At 45.7% G+C, this 18,888-nt stretch overlaps 1 long non-coding RNA gene across 1 annotated transcript in view; it reads right to left on the bottom strand.

Annotated features, from left to right (window-relative positions):
- Positions 1-18,073, bottom strand: part of LOC143805400 (uncharacterized) — a 74,984-nt gene extending 56,911 nt beyond the window's left edge. The window contains exon 1 of the long non-coding RNA XR_013221234.1: positions 17,687-18,073. This is a non-coding gene — a long non-coding RNA (uncharacterized LOC143805400). The remainder of the gene's footprint in view (positions 1-17,686) is intronic.
- Between the last annotated feature and the right edge of the window lie 815 nt (positions 18,074-18,888).

Genomic DNA, 18,888 nt, shown 5'->3' with positions numbered 1-18,888 from the left:
TTTTACACTAACATGGTTCCCAGGGCCTGGAGGAGAGTCTCCTCTCCTCCACCCCGGGTACCATCTGCACATTATCCACTTACTTCCCGCATCGTGGGCACAGCCCCATGCGGGAAGTTAGCGGATCAATGCATTCCTATGGGTGCAGAATCGCAGCGATTCTGCACAAAGAAGTGACATGCTGCGGAATGTAAACCGCTGCGTTTCTGCGTGGTTTTTCCCACAGCATGTGCACAGCGGATTGCGGTTTCCATAGGGTTTACATGTAAATGTAAACGCTATGGAAAATGCTGCGGACCCGCAGCATCAAAATCGCCGCGGATCCGCGGTAAAACCCGCAAAGTGTGAACATGGCCTAAAGTCTCAAGCATGAAGGACCAGTTGAAACGTTCAAATGACTTTTCAGTATCTAGAGTCAGTATCAGGGACTGTAGTTTGTTTTTATTAGCGACATCTATCAAGGGAGAGTTGGGAGATTTAAACCTGATAGGAATTGTCGCAAAGGACCCTTTGTGTCGGTCCTATTTAAAAGGGTGGGGTCCTGTAATTTATATAATTTATTATAGAAATTATAGAATAGGTCCACAATTACCGTAGGTTCATAATGAATTGTGTCGTCAGAGCCTCTCGGAGCATGAGTGGGAATTCAGGGCTCTATCCTTCAGCATCGTGGTCAAAAGTGTGTGGACTTTGTTACCCTTTTCATAGTATTTTTGTTTATAATAAAGGAGTTTTTCAATCCTACGTGATGTTATATCTTTCAGTTTATTTCTAAGCACCACTACTTTGTTTAGGGTCCTTACGGAGGGCGAAGCTACCAACTTACGTTCTTCAACTAGCAGTTGAGAGGTCAATTTGTCAAACTCCGCTTTAACATTTCTTTTTAATCTGGAGCCTTCCTTAATACAGAACCCCCTCATAATAACCTTATGGGCTTCCCTTATCACTGCAGGGGATGAAACTGAGCCCTCATTCAGACGGAAAAAGTTAGAGAGATTGTCCAGCAAGTTGCGCCTAATTGTCGGATCATTTATCAAAAACTCATTCAACCACCAGTGACATCTTCTGTTAAGCGGTTGAGAGGATTTAAGGTCTAGAATCAACGGAGCATGATCGGACCAAGTGATGAGTCCCATCTCTGCCTTCGCCATCATCCTGAGGACCGGGGTATTCGCAAAAAAGTAATCTATTCTAGAGTGGATGTGATGAGGGGGAGAGTAGAAAGAGAAGGTCCTGCCCCTGGGGTGATCTATACTCCACAGGTCAAATAGGGAATTAGTCCTAATTAGTTTTCTAAAATCTCTTGCTAGGTTGATCAGATTTTGTGTAGGGGGTTTACCATCTAATGAGAATCTGTCAAATTGCTTAAAAAAAGGGACATTAAAGTCTTCCCCCACCAGTAAGGCAGATGTCAAAAGTTTTTGGATTATGGACAAAATTTTCCTCAAAAATTTAATCTGACCCGAATTTGGAGCGTAGAGATTACATAGAATGATTGGGATGCCTCTCAAAGAAGCCTCCAGTATAATGTATCTGCCTCCAGGGTCTGTATGTGTCTTATTCAGGACATCAGGAGGAGATCAAAATAGCAACTCCCCCTCTATTATTGTTTGAGAACGCATACCGTCACACGGAGGAGCCAGAGGCAAATCTGAAGGAGCCCGCATTGTCAAAGTGTGTTTCTTGGAGGAAGGCAATATCTGCTTTTTAGGACCTCAATTCCCATAAGGCAAGACCTCTCTTTCTAGTGGAGTTAAGGTTCTTAACTAGTGATGAGCGAATATACTCGTTACTCGAGATTTCCTGAGCACGCTCGGGTGTCCTCAGAGGTTTTTTTAGTGTTCGGAAATTTAGTTTTTATTGCCGCAGCTGAATGATTTACATCTGTTAGCCAGCATAAGTACATGTGGGGGTTGCCTGGTTGCTATTGTCCAAATCCTCAACTTGAGCAAATCTCTGATCACCTTCACCTGCAGAGTAGATGTCTGGTGCAAGGCAGCCACATGTAATCTAGTTTCATCATGCTCTCCTTCCATTCTGCCCGCTAGGAGCTGCGGGTCCTGTCTCACACATGTAGTCTCTGACTTGCAAGTGCACTTGACCTCAGATAATAACGCCTTAAAGTCCTCTCTTAAAGGGAAACGAGAAAGGAATTTTTGCCACCTTGGGGGGGAAATGATCGTCTGGTGAACCATCCTCTTCATCTGAGGGCCCTCCATATAATCAGACCCGTCGCCAGTGCAGGGATAGCTAGGGGTTAATTTAGGAGGTTCTCCTTTGGCAGCAGAGTCCCCTGTTGTGAACTCTGTTTTTGGGCTCCCTCTTGTGGTCACAACTGGTACTGTGTGAGTGCTGTCTTTGGGCTCCCTCTGGTGGTTCTTTGTGTCATTCTGCAGGTCTGAGGCTGATCAGCTGTCTCGTTATCTGTTAGCTGGTTCCTATTTAGTTCACCTGGACTCTCAGTTGTTGCCTGCTGTCAATGTCTTCAGTGCTATTTTGGAGCTCTCCTGCAGTCCTTCGTTATCAGTCTCTTCAAGAGAAGCTAAGTTTTGCCTGGTTTATTTCTTGACCATCAGTGGTCATGTTTCTTGGTTTATTTATGTTTCTTGTCCAGCTTGCTAATATGTGATTTCCTTGCTTGCTGGTAGCTCTAGGGGGCTGAGTTTCTCCCCTCACACCGTTAGTTGGTGTGAGGGTTCTTGTATTCTCAACGTGGATATTTTGCATGGGGTTTTTTTTACTGACCGCACAGTTCCCTATCTGTCTTCTGCTATCTAGTATTAGTGGGCCTCATTTGCTGAATCTGTTTTCATTTCTACGTTTGTGTTTTCCCCTTACCTCACCGTTATTATTTGTTGGGGGCTTCCTATATCTTTGGGGTGATTTCTCTTGAGGCAAGTGAGGTCTTACTTTCCCTCCAGGAGTAGATAGTTTCTCAGGCTGCGTCGAGACGTCCAGGATTTTAGGCACGTTCACCGGCTACCTTTAGTGTGTTGGTTAGGATCAGATTTGCGGTCAGTCCAGTTACCACCTCCCTAGAGCTCGTGTCTATGTTCATAAACTTAGCTAGTCCGTTTTGTGATCCTCAGCCACTAGGATCATAACAGTACAGCAGGCCATAAAGTGTTTAACGCATCACAGAAGTGGGATAAGAGAAGCCCTGAGTACAATTTTTTTTTTCCTCTCTATCTTTGCTGCAGTCTGTCCAGCTTCTCTCATCCCCTTAATCTCTGGGTGGTTTTGTGTTCAGCTGCAGACATGGATATTCAGAGTCTGACTTCTAGTGTGGATCATCTTGCTGCAAGGGTGCAAAGCATTCAGGATTTTGTTGTTCATAGCCCTGTCAGAGCCAAAAATACCTATTCCTGAGTTGTTTTCTGGAGATAGATCTAGGTTTCTGAATTTTAAGAATAATTGTAAATTATTTCTATCTTTGAGACCTCGTTCCTCTGGTGATTCCGCTCAGCAAGTTAAAATTGTTATCTCCTTGTTACGTGGCGACCCTCAAGATTGGGCTTTCTCTCTCGTGCCAGGAGATCCTGCATTGCTGAATGTGGATGCGTTTTTTCTGGCGCTTGGACTGCTTTATGAGGAACCTAATCTTGAGAACCAGGCAGAAAAGGCCTTGCTGGCTCTTTCTCAGGGCCAGGATGAAGCTGAGGTATATTGTCAAAAATTTCGGAAATGGTCGGTGCTTACTCAATGGAATGAGTGTGCTCTGGCTGCAAATTTCAGAGAAGGTCTTTCTGAAGCCATTAAGAATGTTATGGTGGGGTTCCCCACGCCTGCAAGTCTGAATGACTCAATGGCTTTGGCCATTCAGATTGATCGGCGTTTGCGGGAGTGCAAATCTGCGCACCATCTGGCGGTGTTTTCTGAACAGAGACCTGAGTCTATGCAATGTGACCGAGTTCTGACCAGAATTGAGCGGCAAAATCATAGACGTCAAAATGGGTTGTGCTTTTACTGTGGTGATTCAACTCATGTTATCTCAGCATGCTCTAAGCGCGTTAAAAAAATCCCTAAACCTGTCACCATTGGTACTATTCAGCCTAAATTCATTTTGTCTGTTACTTTAATTTGTTCTTTGTCGTCCTACTCAGTTATGGCTTTTGTGGATTCAGGTGCTGCCCTGAATCTGATGGATTTGTCGTTTGCCAGGCGCTGTGGTTTTGTCCTGGAGCCTTTGGAATTCCCTATTCCACTGAGGGGAATTGATGCTACACCATTGGCTGAGAATAAGCCTCAATATTGGACTCAAGTGACCATGTGCATGACTCCTGTGCATCAGGAGGTGATTCGCTTTCTTGTGCTGCATAATTTGCATGATGTTGTCGTGTTGGGTCTGCCATGGCTGCAGGCCCATAATCCAGTTCTGGATTGGAAAGCTATGTCTGTGTCAAGTTGGGGTTGCCAGGGGATTCATGGCGATGCTCCTTTGGTATCAATTGCTTCTTCCACTCCTTCTGAGGTCCCTGAGTTTTTGTCGGACTACCAGGATGTATTTGATGAGCCCAGATCCGGTGCCCTGCCTCCTCACAGGGATTGTGATTGTGCTATAAATTTGATTCCTGGTAGTAAGTTCCCTAAGGGACGACTTTTTAATTTGTCTGTACCATAACATGCCGCAATGCGGAGCTATATAAAGGAGTCTTTAGAGAAGGGACATATTCGCCCGTCCTCCTCCCCTCTTGGTGCAGGATTCTTTTTTGTGGCCAAGAAGGATGGTTCTCTGAGACCTTGAATAGATTATCGTCTTCTAAATAAAATCACGGTCAAATTTCAGTATCCTTTGCCATTGTTGTCTAATCTGTTTGCTCGGATTAAGGGGTCCAGTTGGTTCACCAAGATAGATCTTCGTGGTGCGTATAACCTTGTGCGCATTAAGCAGGGGGATGAATGGAAAACAGCATTTAATACGCCCGAAAGCCATTTTGAGTACTTGGTGATGCCTTTTGGACTCTCTAATGCTCCTTCTGTGTTCCAGTCCTTCATGCATGACATCTTCCGAGAATATCTGGATAAATTTATGATTGTGTATCTGGATGACATTTTGGTCTTTTCTGAGGACTGGGAGGCCCATGTGAAGCAGGTCAGGATGGTATTTCAGGTCCTGCATGCTAATGCCTTATTTGTGAAGGGCTCAAAATGTCTCTTCGGAGTACAGAAGGTTTCCTTTTTGGGTTTTATTTTTTCTCCTTCTACTATTGAGATGGACCCAGTCAAGGTCCAGGCTATTCATGACTGGACTCAGCCTACATCTGTTAAGAGTCTTCAGAAGTTCTTGGGTTTTGCTAATTTTTACCGTCGCTTCATTGCTAATTTTTCTGGCGTGGTTAAACCCTTGACGGATTTGACCAAGAAGGGTTCTGATGTGACTAACTGGTCTCCTGCGGCCGTGGAAGCCTTTCGGGAGCTGAAGCGCCGGTTTTCTTCGGCTCCAGTTTTGTGTCAGCCTGATGTCTCTCTTCCTTTTCAGGTCAAGGTTGATGCTTCTGAGATTGGAGCAAGGGCTGTTTTGTCGCAGAGAAGCTCTGATTGCTCTGTGATGAAGCCTTGTGCTTTCTTTTCAAGAAAGTTTTCGCCTGCCGAGCGGAATTATGATGTTGGTAATCGGGAGTTGTTGGCTATGAAGTGGGCATTTGAGGAGTGGCGACACTGGCTCGAGGGAGCTAAGCATCGTGTAGTGGTCTTAACTGATCACAAAAATCTGATTTATCTCGAGTCTGCCAAGCGGCTGAATCCTAGACAGGCTCGTTGGTCGTTGTTTTTCTCCCGTTTCGATTTCGTGGTCTCGTACCTGCCTGGTTCAAAGAACGTGAAGGCTGATGCTCTTTCTAGGAGTTTTGTGCCTGACTCTCCGGGAGTTTCAGAGCCGGCTGGTATCTTCAGAGAAGGAGTGATTTTGCCTGCCATTTCCCCAGATTTGCGACGAGTGCTGCAGAAATTTCAGGCGGATAGACCTGACCGTTGCCCACCAGAGAGACTGTTTGTCCCAGATAGATGGACCAGCAGAGTTATTTCCGAGGTTCATTCTTCGGTGTTGGCAGGCCGTCCTGGGATTTTTGGTACCAGAGATTTGGTGGCTAGGTCCTTCTGGTGGCCTTCCTTGTCGCGGGATGTGCGTTCCTTTGTGCAGTCCTGTGGGATTTGTGCTCGGGCTAAGCCTTGCTGTTCTCGTGCCAGCGGTTTGCTTTTGCCTGTCCCGAAGAGGCCTTGGACGCACATTTCCATGGATTTTTTTCGGATCTTCCAGTCTCTCAGAGAATGTCTGTCATCTGGGTGGTGTGTGATCGTTTTTCCAAAATGGTCCATTTGGTGCCTTTGCCTAAGTTGCCTTCCTCCTCCGATTTGGTTCCTCTATTTTTTCAGAATGTGGTTCGCTTGCACGGCATCCCTGAAAATATTGTGTCTGACAGAGGATCCCAGTTTGTGTCCAGATTTTGGCGGATCTTTTGTGCTAAGATGGGCATTGATTTGTCTTTTTCGTCGGCCTTCCATCCTCAGACGAATGGCCAAACCGAGCGAACTAATCAGACCTTGGAAACTTATTTAAGATGTTTTGTTTCTGCTGATCAGGATGATTGGGTGACTTTTTTGCCATTGGCCGAGTTTGCCCTTAATAATCGGGCTAGTTCTGCTACTTTGGTTTCGCCTTTTTTCTGCAAATCTGGTTTTCATCCTCGTTTTTCCTCGGGTCAGGTTGAGCCTTCTGACTGTCCTGGGGTGGATTCTGTGGTGGATAGGTTGCAACAGATTTGGAACCATGTGGTGGACAATTTGAAGTTGTCACAGGAGAAGGCTCAGTGCTTTGCCAACCGCCGTCGCGGTGTGGGTCCCCGACTTCTTGTTGGGGATTTGGTATGGCTGTCTTCTCGGTATGTTCCTATGAAGGTTTCCTCTCCTAAATTCAAGCCTCGCTTCATCGGTCCTTATAAGATTTTGGAAATCCTTAACCCGGTGTCATTTCGTTTGGACCGCCCAGCGTCATTTGCCATTCATAACGTGTTCCATAGGTCTTTGTTGCGGAGGTATGTGGTGCCTGTGGTTCCTTCTGTTGAACCCCCTGCTCCGGTGCTGGTTGAGGGCGAATTGGAGTACGTGGTGGAGAAGATCTTGGATTCTCGTATTTCTAGACGGAGGCTTCAGTATTTGGTTAAGTGGAAGGGCTATGGTCAGGAGGATAATTCCAGGGTTGTCGCCTCTGATGTTCATGCGGCCGATTTGGTTCATGCCTTCCATGTGGCTCATCCTGATCGCCCTGGGGGTTTTGATGAGGGTTCAGTGACCCCTTCTCAAGGGGGGGTACTGTTGTGAACTCTGTTTTTGGGCTCCCTCTTGTGGTCACAACTGGTACTGTGTGAGTGCTGTCTTTGGGCTCCCTCTGGTGGTTCTTTGTGTCATTCTACAGGTCTGAGGCTGATCAGCTGTCTCGTTATCTGTTAGCTGGTTCCTATTTAGTTCACCTGGACTCTCAGTTGTTGCCTGCTGTCAATGTCTTCAGTGCTATTTTGGAGCTCTCCTGCAGTCCTTCGTTATCAGTCTCTTCAAGAGAAGCTAAGTTTTGCTTGGTTTATTTTTTGACCATCAGTGGTCATATGTTTCTTGGTTTATTTATGTTTCTTGTCCAGCTTGCTAATATGTGATTTCCTTGCTTGCTGGTAGCTCTAGGGGGCTGAGTTTCTCCCCTCACACCGTTAGTTGGTGTGAGGGTTCTTGTATTTTCAGCGTGGATATTTTGCATAGGGTTTTTTTTACTGACCGCACAGTTCCCTATCTGTCTTCTGCTATCTAGTATTAGTGGGCCTCATTTGCTGAATCTGTTTTCATTTCTACGTTTGTGTTTTCCCCTTACCTCACCGTTATTATTTGTTGGGGGCTTCCTATATCTTTGGGGTGATTTCTCTTGAGGCAAGTGAGGTCTTACTTTCCCTCCAGGAGTAGATAGTTTCTCAGGCTGCGTCGAGACGTCCAGGATTTTAGGCACGTTCACCGGCTACCTTTGGTGTGTTGGTTAGGATCAGATTTGCGGTCAGTCCAGTTACCACCTCCCTAGAGCTCGTGTCTATGTTCATAAACTTAGCTAGTCCGTTTTGTGATCCTCAGCCACTAGGATCATAACAGTCCCCCCTAAATCCCTGGGTAGCCTTTCCCACTACTCAGGGTTTAGAGCAGGACTGATGTGTCATGGCTGCAGCAGGGAGGTGAAGGTGATGGCTGCTCCCCCCAGGGTGTACAGAGCCCAGGACTGCTGTATGGCAGTCAGGAGAGGAGACCTCCTGCAATGATTCAGCAGGGGAGCACAGGGTAGGGGCATCTCCCTGATATGAAGACACGGACCCTGGATTCCCCTCCCCGGTCCGGCCTGAAGGCTCCTCACCGCCCAGCCTGGCGCCCGCTCTGATATCCTCTGCCCACTCCTGAGCTGGCACCTTTGTGGGGCAGGATGACTCCTGGACTCCAGCGGTGTCCTGGTCCCGGAGGAGAAAGGCATCCAGGGCCGTCACGGGACCCGCGGATGCTGCCCAAGGCTGGGCCTGGCTCTTGAGATGTCTGGGGCCCATCCGGTATGTGTGAGATCTTTTGGATCAACTGGAGTGGACCCGCAGATCCATGACAACGAACCTCCCAAGGGTTAGCTTACCAGGTAGACCACCCCCTATACAGGGAGCATTAGGGGCAGACCCAAGGGAGACTATTGCCGCAGAAGCTGGAACCCGGAGACAGGTAGTAGGAGGTACAAAATAGAGAAGCTGGGCATAGGACGGACAGAGCGGGGTAAGATGAAGTACAGTTTGGTAAGAGCTGAGTACAGGCGAGACCAAAGGAGCACTGGGAAGGGGAAGACACAAAGGAAACAAAGGAAGCAGGACAGGACAGAGACACCAGACTAACAGAGTACGGAGCGGACAATGGGAAGGCTGGACTGGATGAGGAGACAAGGAAGCCTGGGAAAGGCAGAGAAGCTGAACTGGCTGGACAGAGCGGAGACTCAGAAAAGGCAGTGCAAAGACAAAGGTGGACCTGAGTCACAGAAGCACAAATGACAGGCAAGGAGCAGAGGAAGGAATCACAGAGAGGAGATACAGAGTGCCTGTAAATCAGAAAGAGGTGCTGGAGTGGGTGGTGTGCACGCGCACCCGAGGAGAACCAGGGAGCGGAGAGGAATGAAGGAGAGGACGCGCGCCTACAGGAGGAGCACGCCACAGCGGGTAAGTATGAGCGGGAGGAGCGGCGGTGGTCCCGGCAGCGGGCACGGCCGCAGAAGGAGTGGCTGTGACAGTGTGTATAATTAGCGCCGATGTAGGATGCTTTGGCCGCGGATTTAGTGTGCCCAGCGAGAGCTCCTCAGCGATGCAACCGCTCATTCCGGCATCAGGTCACGCCCCCCATATATAAGGTATCTTATATATGTATTGTCACCCCTTTCCCTTGCCTATCCTGTACATACCAATCTTTTTCATTTTCGTTCTATCCTTTTATTTTTTATTTTTCCTTCCGTTTCTCATCTTTAACCCTTTCTAGTTCAATAATTTTTATTGAATTTTCTCACATAACAAACAGACATTTTACAAGAAACATAAGAATCCTGGCCGCGCAGGGCCCTAACAAAGTCAATCAAGTCAAGATATTGCCAAAAATATGTCAAAACAATATGAGTAAGTGAAGAGAGAGAGGGAGATCATGTTTCATCCGTTTATCGCTGGAACCGTCACTTGGCGTTTTTCGCCGGACAGAAAAAACATTCCTATGAATGCTGGAAAACTAATTTTAGATGGATCAGGCAAAAACAGATGAAACGTTTGGCCATGAGGTGCAATCCAGTGCAATCCGGCGGAAAAGAAAAGGATCCGTTTTTTTCTAAACTCGCCGGATTGTGCCTGATGGCAAAAACGTGATGTGTGAAAGTAAACTTAGGGTCATCGGCCCAGAACACAATATTGACCCAATAACTGTATATCCTGAATGATTTTACTGAGATAAAATAATAGTACAAATGGAAGGGAAAGGAAGAGGGGAAAAAGAGCCTTCGCACCCTTTATTTTTTCTATGTCTTTCATCCCTTTAAATTTGGCTTTTTTGCTTTTATTTTGGTCTCGTTTGCGTCTTTGTTACTGTGGATTTATAATATATCTCTCCCTTTTTCTTTACTCCATTTATGTAAAACTGTGCGGTTTTGGTTTTTTTTTTTCTCTCGTCTTCTATGAGGAGCCTAAAAAAACACTTGTAAAAAACTGCAGATACTTTATTAAGTGCAGAATCAAAAGGTTTTCTGTTCTATAAAATGCACATGAAAAACGCGGCTTCACATCTGCACCAAAAACGCATCAAATAAGGGAGAAAAAATTGTTATTGTGTAGTTTGGTGCGGATCCTGCAGAAAACAAAAAACAGTATTTCTGGAATATTTGAACACGGCCTTATAGACACAAAAAAAACCGGATGTCGTATAGTGAAGCTACATAAAGATGAGAAAGTTCTGGCGGCTCCGATTATGAATTAAGGAACAAAAATAAATCCACAGCCGGTCCCAACTAGAGATGAGCAGGAAGCACAGATGACGTCCCACTGGCCCTGAGTAATCAAGAGTTGCTGCAGGGACGCCGGAAGGTTAGAGATTCGCGGCCTCCCGTCCAGTCGCCAGGTAGCACTGACCTGCACAGTGGACCTGAGACCCGTGATTCCAATTGCTCATATCTAGTCCCACCTGTCCCAGATACAGCAGACAGTCCTGGATTTGGGTTACGCCCTGCAGTTTCAGGGGTCTGCTGAATGTTCCTCACTGCCAGTGCCCCTCTGACAACTCCTCCTGCCGGGGGAGAATGGAATGGTAAATGGGAGTGGATTGGGGTGTGGCAAGGGGCGAGGCCAAAACCTTGCCAAAACCAAAAACACAGCTTGCGTAGCGCCTCACATCTGTCCCTCTTTCTGTTCAAAAATTGGGAGGTATGTATCAATGCACATCAGCCATGACAATGTGATCATCGGCCTGATATTATGTGTCTCCTCCTCTGACCTGTGAATGGCCGGACTCTGGAGTGCTGTGGTATTGGGTCTTGTGTGTTGCTCAGTTCGGCCCCGCTATATGCTGGAAACGCCCTGAAACCTCGCTGGGGACATTTCCTGTTTTTGTTCTACTTTCTTGTGTCCTCATGTAGAGTGAAATGTAATGGTGACTGTCACAGTATGAGCTCCCCCCTCGGCCTGTCACTGCCAGAGAATGGCAACCATGATGAGATTCTGCAGCAGCTGTGGTGTATTATGAGGTTTTGCAGCAGCTGTGTATTATGTTCTGCAATAACTGAGGTGTGCATTATGAAGTTCTGCAGCAGCTGAGGTGTGAGGAGGTTCTGCAGCAGCTAAAGTGTGTGTGGAGGTTCTGAAGCAGCTGAGGTGTGTGATGATCAAGGTTGCCAACTTGATTTTATACTTTTTCAGGACAGCTTCCCAAAAAAAAAATCATAGAATTTTTTTATGGACACATTTATATGAACACAATAAGTGATTGTTATTCTCTGCGATATAGTGATACAGTAATATAGTGATTTACAGAGGCTGGCTGGCACTTTTCAGCCTGGGGGGCAATCACAAGGCAGTAGCCCTTCAGTTGCGGTGCTTTTGCCCTGCTTATCTCTGACCGCTGCATTAAAGCAGCAGAGATAACAGGCTTTAAAAACAGGCTGGTACATACAGTTATGTCCATATATATTTGGACAGAGACAACATTTTTCTAATTTTGGTTATAGACATTACCACAATGAATTTTAAACAAAGCAATTCAGATGCAGTTGACGTTCAGACTTTCAGCTTTCATTTGAGGGTATCCACATTAATATTGGATGAAGAGTTTAGGAGTTTCAGCTCCTTAACATGTGCCACCCTGTTTATAAAGGGACCAAAAGTAATTGGATAGATTCAATAATTCTAAATAAAATGTTCATTTTTAGTACTTGGTTGAAAACCCTTTGTTGGCAATGACTGCCTGAAGTCTTGAACTCATGGACATCACCAGATGCTGTTCCTCCTTTTTGATGCTCTGCCAGGCCTTCACTGTGGTGGTTTTCAGTTGCTGTTGGTTTGTGGGCCTTTCTGTCTGAAGTTTAGTCTTTAACAAGTGAAATGCATGCTCAATTGGGCTGAGATCAGATGACTGACTTGGCCATTCAAGAATATTCCACTTCTTTGCTTTAATAAACTCCTGGGTTGCTTTGGCTTTATGTTTTGGGTCATTGTCCATCTGTAGTATGAAACGACGACCAATCAGTTTGGCTGCATTTGGCTGGATCTGAGCACACAGTATGGCTCTGAAGACCTCAGAATTCATTCGGCTGCTTTTGTCCTGTGTCACATCATCAATAAACACTAGTGACCCAGTGCCACCGGCAGCCATGCATGCCCAAGCCATCACACTGCCTCCGCCGTGTTTTACAGATGATGTGGTATGCTTTGGATTATAAGCTGTACCACGCCTTCACCATACTTTTCTCTTTCCATCATTCTGGTAGAGGTTGATCTTGGTTTCATCTGCCCAAAGAATGTTCTTCCAGAACTATGCTGGCTTTTTTAGATGTTTTTTTAGCCTTTTTATTCTTGATGCTTATGAGTGGCTTGCACCGTGCAGTGAACCCTCTGTATTTACTTTCATGCAGTCTTCTCTTTATGGTAGATTTGGATATCGATACTCGATACCTCTTGGAGAGTGTTGTTCACTCGGTTGGCTGTTGTGAAGGGGTTTCTCTTCACCATGGAGATTATTCTGCGATCATCCACCACTGTTGTCTTCCGTGGGCGCCCATTTCGTTTAGCATTGATGAGTTCACCAGTGCTTTCTTTCTTTCTCAGGATGTACCAAACTGTAGATTTTGTCACTCCTAATATTGTAGCAATTTCTCGGATGGGTTTTTTCTTTTTTCTGTTTTCGCAGCTTAAGGATGGCTTGTTTCACCTGCATGGAGAGCTCCTTTGACCGCATGTTTACTTCACAGCAAAACCTTCCAAATGCAAGCACCACACCTCAAATCAACTCCAGGCCTTTTATCTGCTTAATTGAGAATGACATAACAAAGGGATTGCCCACACCTGTCCATGAAATAACCTTGGAGTCAATTGTCCAATTAATTTTGGTCCCTTTAAAAACAGGGTGGCACATGTTAAGGAGCTGAAACTCCTAAACCCTTCATCCAATTTTAATGTGGATACCCTCAAATGAAAGCTGAAAGTCTGAACTTCAACTGCATCTGAATTGTTTTGTTTAAAATTCATTGTGGTAATGTCTATAACCAAAATTAGAAAGATGTTGCCTCTGTCCAAATATATATGGACGTAACTGTAGACATGGGAACAGAACGGAGCTAGCTGCATATATATGGAAGCAGAACCAAGCTTGCTGCCTACATAATAATAATAATCTTTATTTTTATGTAGCGCTAACATATTCCACAGCGCTTTACAGACATTATCATCGATGTCCCCAATGGGGCTCACAATCTAAATTCCCTATCAGTATGTCTTTGGAATGTGGGAGGAAACCGGAGTGCCCGGAGGAAACCCACGCAAACACGGAGAGAACATAAACTCTTTGCAGATGTTGTCCTTGGTGGGAATTGATCCCAGGACTCCAGCGCTGCAAGGCTGCAGTGCTAACCACTAAGCCACTGTGCTGCCCCATAGATACTGTAACAGAAGCTGACTAAATAGATATGAGACCGGAACCAAAATTGCTACGTAGACAAGGAAACTGACTGGAGCTTACTACAGAGATATGGGAGCAGAACCGAGCTTACCACAGAGATATAGGAGCAGAACTGAGCTTACTAGAGATATAGGAGCAGAACGGAGCTTACTACAGAGATATGGGAACAGAACGGAGCTTACTATAGAGCTATGGGAGCAGAACCGAGCTTACTACAGAGCTATAGGAACAGAACGGAGCTTACTACAGAGCTAAGGGAGCAGAACTATGGAGCTATGGGAGCAGAACCAAGCTTACTACAGAGATATAGGAACAGAACTTACTATAGAGCTATGGGAGCAGAACTGAGCTTACTACAGAGATATAGGAACAGAACGGAGCTTACTAGAGATATGGGAGCAGAACAGAGCTTACCACAGAGATATAGGAGCAGAACAGAGCTTACTATAGCGCAATGGGAGCAGTACTGAGCTTACTACAGAGATATGGGAGCAGAACAGAGCTAACTACAGAGCTATGGGAGCAGAACAGAGCTTACCACAGAGATATAGGAGCAGAACTGAGCTTACTACAGAGATATGGGAACAGAACAGAGCTTACTGTGGCAGTATGGAAGCAGAACCGAGCTTAGTACAGAGCTATGGGAGCAGAACGGAGCTTAATACAGAGCTATGGGACCAGAACGGAGCTTACTACAGAGCTATGGGAGCAGAACTGAGCTTACTACAGAGATATAGGAACAGAACAGAGCTTACTAGAGATATGGGAGCAGAACAGAGCTTACCACAGAGATATAGGAGCAGAACAGAGCTTACTATAGCGCTATTGGAGCAGTACCGAGCTTACTACAGAGCTATGGGAGCAGAACAGAGCTTACCACAGAGATATAGGAGCAGAACTGAGCTTACTACAGAGATATGGGAACAGAACAGAGCTTACTGTGACAGTATGGAAGCAGAACCGAGCTTAGTACAGAGCTATGGGAGCAGAACGGAGCTTAATACAGAGCTATGGGAGCAGAACGGAGCTTACTATAGAGCTATGGGAGCAGAACGGAGCTTACTACAGAGCTATAGGAGAACCGAGCTTACTACAGAAATAAAGGAGCAGAACTGAGCTTACTACAGAGATATGAGAGCAGAACAGAGCTTACTACAGAGCTATGGGAGCAGAACAGAGCTTACCACAGAGATATAGGAGCAGAACAGAGCTTACTATAGCACTATGGGAGCAGTACCAAGCTTACTACAGAGATATGGGAGCAGAACGGAGCTTACTACAGAGCTATGGGAGCAGAACGGAGCTTACTACAGAGCTATGGGAGCAGAACAGGGCTTACTACAGAGATATGTGAGCAGAACGGAGCTTACGACAGAGATATAGGAGCAGAACGGAGCTTACGACAGAGATATAGGAGCAGAACTGAGCTTACTACAGAGATATGGGAACAGAACAGAGCTTACTGTAGCAGTATAGAAGCAGAACCAAGCTTAGTACAGAGCTATGGGAGCAGAACGGAGCTTAATACAGAGCTATGGGAGCAGAACGGAGCTTACTACAGAGCTATGGGAGCAGAACGGAGCTTACTACAGAGCTATGGGAGCAGAACTGAGCTTAGTACAGAAATATAGGAGTAGAACCGAGCTTCCTACAGAGATATGAGAGCAGTACAGAGCTTACTACAGAGCAATGGGAGCAGAACAGAGCTTACTACAGAGATATGGAAGCAGAACGAAGCTTACTACAGAGCTATGGAAGCAGAACCGAGCTTACTGCAGAGATAAGGGAGTAGAACTGAGCTTACTACAGAGCTATGGGAGCAGAACAGAGCTTACCAGAGATATAGGAGCAGAACAGAGCTTACTATAGCGCTATTGGAGCAGTACCGAGCTTACTACAGAGATATGGGAGCAGAACGGAGCTTACTACAGAGCTATGGGAGCAGAACGGAGCTTACTACAGAGCTATGGGAGCAGAGCGGCGCTTACTACAGAGCTATGGGAGCAGAACAGGGCTTACTACAGAGATATGGGAGCAGAACCGAGCATACTACAGAGATATGGGAGCAGAACCAAGTTTATTGCAGAGATAAGGGAGCAGAACCGAGCTTACTATGTCTACTACAAGATACGGAAACAGAACCAAGCTTACGGCATACATATCGTACCAGAATCTAGATTACTACATTGATACAGTACCAGAACCAAGGTTACTGCTTATATATGGTACCAAAACTGAGCTTACAAACATACATACAACTCCAGAAACACGGACATGTAAACACACAGTATGGCAGGGGCTTTGCTAGGGACCTTAAAGATCAAGGGCCGAAGCCAGAAAGTGCATGTCTCCCCATACGACCACCACATAGCCATTTAAAATGGCATGTATATATAATTAATTACAGTATACCACTGTTGCTAACCAAAAACACACAATGCAAATACCAATATTATCAACTAGCTATTGAACCCGTTCTATGCCTGGGTGTCGAGCATTTATATTGGTATATGGTCTCCATCTTGGTATGTGCTGCTACCATCTTGCGCACCCCATAGGCAGACCCTGTAGCATAAGACAGCAGCCCATAGGCAGACCCTTTAGTCTGTAGTATAAGACAGCACCCCATAGGCAGACCCTGTAGTATAAGACAGAACCCCATAGGCAGACCCTGTAGTAAAAGACAGCATCCCATAGGCAGACCATGTAGTATAAGATAGCACCCCATAGGCAGACTCTGTAGTACAAGACAGCACCCCATAGGCAGACCCTCTATTGTAAGGCTGCCCCCCATAGGCAGACCCTGTAGTATAAGACAGCACCCCATAGGCAGACTCTGTAGTATAAAACAGCACTCCATAGGCAGACACTATAATATAAGGCAGCACCTCATAGGCAGACCCTGTAGAACAAGACAGCACTTCATAGGCAGACTCTGTAGTATAAGACAGCACCCCATAGGCAGACCCTGTAGTATAAGGCAGCACCCCATGGGCAGACCCTGTAGTATAAGGCAACACCCCCCCACAGGCAGACTCTGTAGTATAAGGCGGCACCCCCCCAAGTAGACTCTGTAGTATAAGGCGGCAGCCCCCCACAGGCAGACTCTGTAGTATAAGGTAGCACCCCCCCACAGGCAGACTCTGTAGTATAAGGTAGCACCCCCCACAGGCAGATTCTGTAGTATAAGGCAGCACCCCCCACAGGAAGACTCCGTAGTATAAGGCAGCACCCCACCACAGGCAGATCGATTCTCCCTGCTCTGCCGCAGACTGCAACTGTATTGGCGCGTTGTGCACGCCAATACAGTTACAGTAGCGTAGCTCCGGGTGGGCCCCCTCTGCCCCCCAGGTAGCTACGCTACTGAGACAGACTGTGATGTGCGCCGCACGGCCGTGTCTGCTACCGGCCGCATCACAGCACAGCAGACACGGCCACATGCAGTTTGCTGTGCATGGCCATCAGGCGGCACAGTGATACAATATAGTGATACAGTAATATAGTGACACAGTAATATAGTGATATAGTGACACAGTGATATAGTAATAGTGTTACAATAATATAGTGATATAGTAATAGTGACACAGTAATATAGTGATACCGTAATATAGTGATACAGTGACAGTGATACAGTAATATAGTGATACAGTAATATGGTGATATAGTGACACAGTAATAGTGATACAGTAATATAATGATACAGTAATATAGTGATACAATAATATAGTGATACAGTAATATAATGATACAGTAATATAGCGATACAGTAATATAGTGATAGTGATACAGTAATATAGTGGTAGTGATATAGTGATATAGTGATACAGTAATATGGTGATATAGTGATACAGTAATATAGTGATATAGTGACACAGTAATATAATGATACAGTATTATGGTGATATAGTGATACAGTAATATGGTGATATAGTGACACAGTAATATAGTGATACAGTGATCTAGCTAGAAAAATTGGAACAGCACCAGAAAATACCTTAACAGTGTTAACGCATCCCCAATCAGCAATCAAGAGGCTCCTTATGATAATAGCAAAAAAAAAAGGGAAACCGCACAAAAAATTAAAAAAAGGTGATCTTTAATGCCAAACAGCGTGGCAATGTTTTTGATATACAATCCTTTCTCAAGCAATGAATACAATAATGATGCATATATATAGGGTGCACAAGTCATCAGTTTAGTGAATCAATTAATCATAAAACATTAAAAATATACAGTGTACATAGAAATATTCACATAATACATAAAGTGCTCAGTGCATGTATAAGTGATCATCCATAGAATGATATTATTAAAATAGTACATCTTATACAGTCATGGCCAAAAGTATTGACACTAGTGTTGAGCATTCCGATACCGCAAGTATCGGGTATCGGCCGATACTTGCGGTATCGGAATTCCGATACCGAGTTCCGATACTTTTGTGGTATCGGGAATCGGTATCGGAACCATATTCATGTGTAAAATAAAGAATTAAAATAAAAAATATGGATATACTCGCCTCTCCGGAGGCCCCTGGACCTTACCGATGTAAGCGGGAGTCTCCGTTCCTAAGAATGAGCGCGTGAAGGGCCTTCGATGACGTTGCGGCTTCTGATTGGCGCGTGACCGCTCACGCGACCAATCAGAAGCCGCGACGTCATCGCAGGTCCTTCACGGGCTCATTCTTAGGAACAGAGGCTCCCGGTTACATTTCGGTAAGGTCCAGGGCCCGCCGGAGAGGTGAGTATATCCATATTTTTTATTTTAATTCATATACTCACCTCTCCGGCGGCCCCTGGACCTTACCGATGTAACCGGGAGCCTCGGTTCCTAAGAATGAGGAGTTTAGGACCTTCGATGACGTCGCGGCTTGTGATTGGTCGCGTGAGCGCTCCTGTGACCGCTCACGCGACCAATCAGAAGCCGCGACGTCATCGAAGGTCCTAAACTCCTCATTCTTAGGAACGGAGGCTGCCGGTTACAACCAGGGCGCGTCAGAGGGTGAGTATATCCCTATTTTTTATTTTAATTCTTTATTTTACACATAAATATGGATCCCAGGGCCTGAAGGAGAGTTTCCTCTCCTTCAGACCCTGGGAACCATCCAGGGATACCTTCCGATACTTGTGTCCCATTGACTTGCATTGGTATCGGGTATAGGTATCGGCGATATCCGATATTTTTCGGGTATCGGCC

The sequence above is a fragment of the Ranitomeya variabilis genome, chromosome 2, assembly GCF_051348905.1.
Source record: "Ranitomeya variabilis isolate aRanVar5 chromosome 2, aRanVar5.hap1, whole genome shotgun sequence".
Classification (NCBI taxonomy): Eukaryota; Metazoa; Chordata; class Amphibia; order Anura; family Dendrobatidae; genus Ranitomeya; species Ranitomeya variabilis.
Note: the sequence above shows the minus strand (reverse complement) of the source record. Positions and strands in the feature narration are given on the sequence as shown.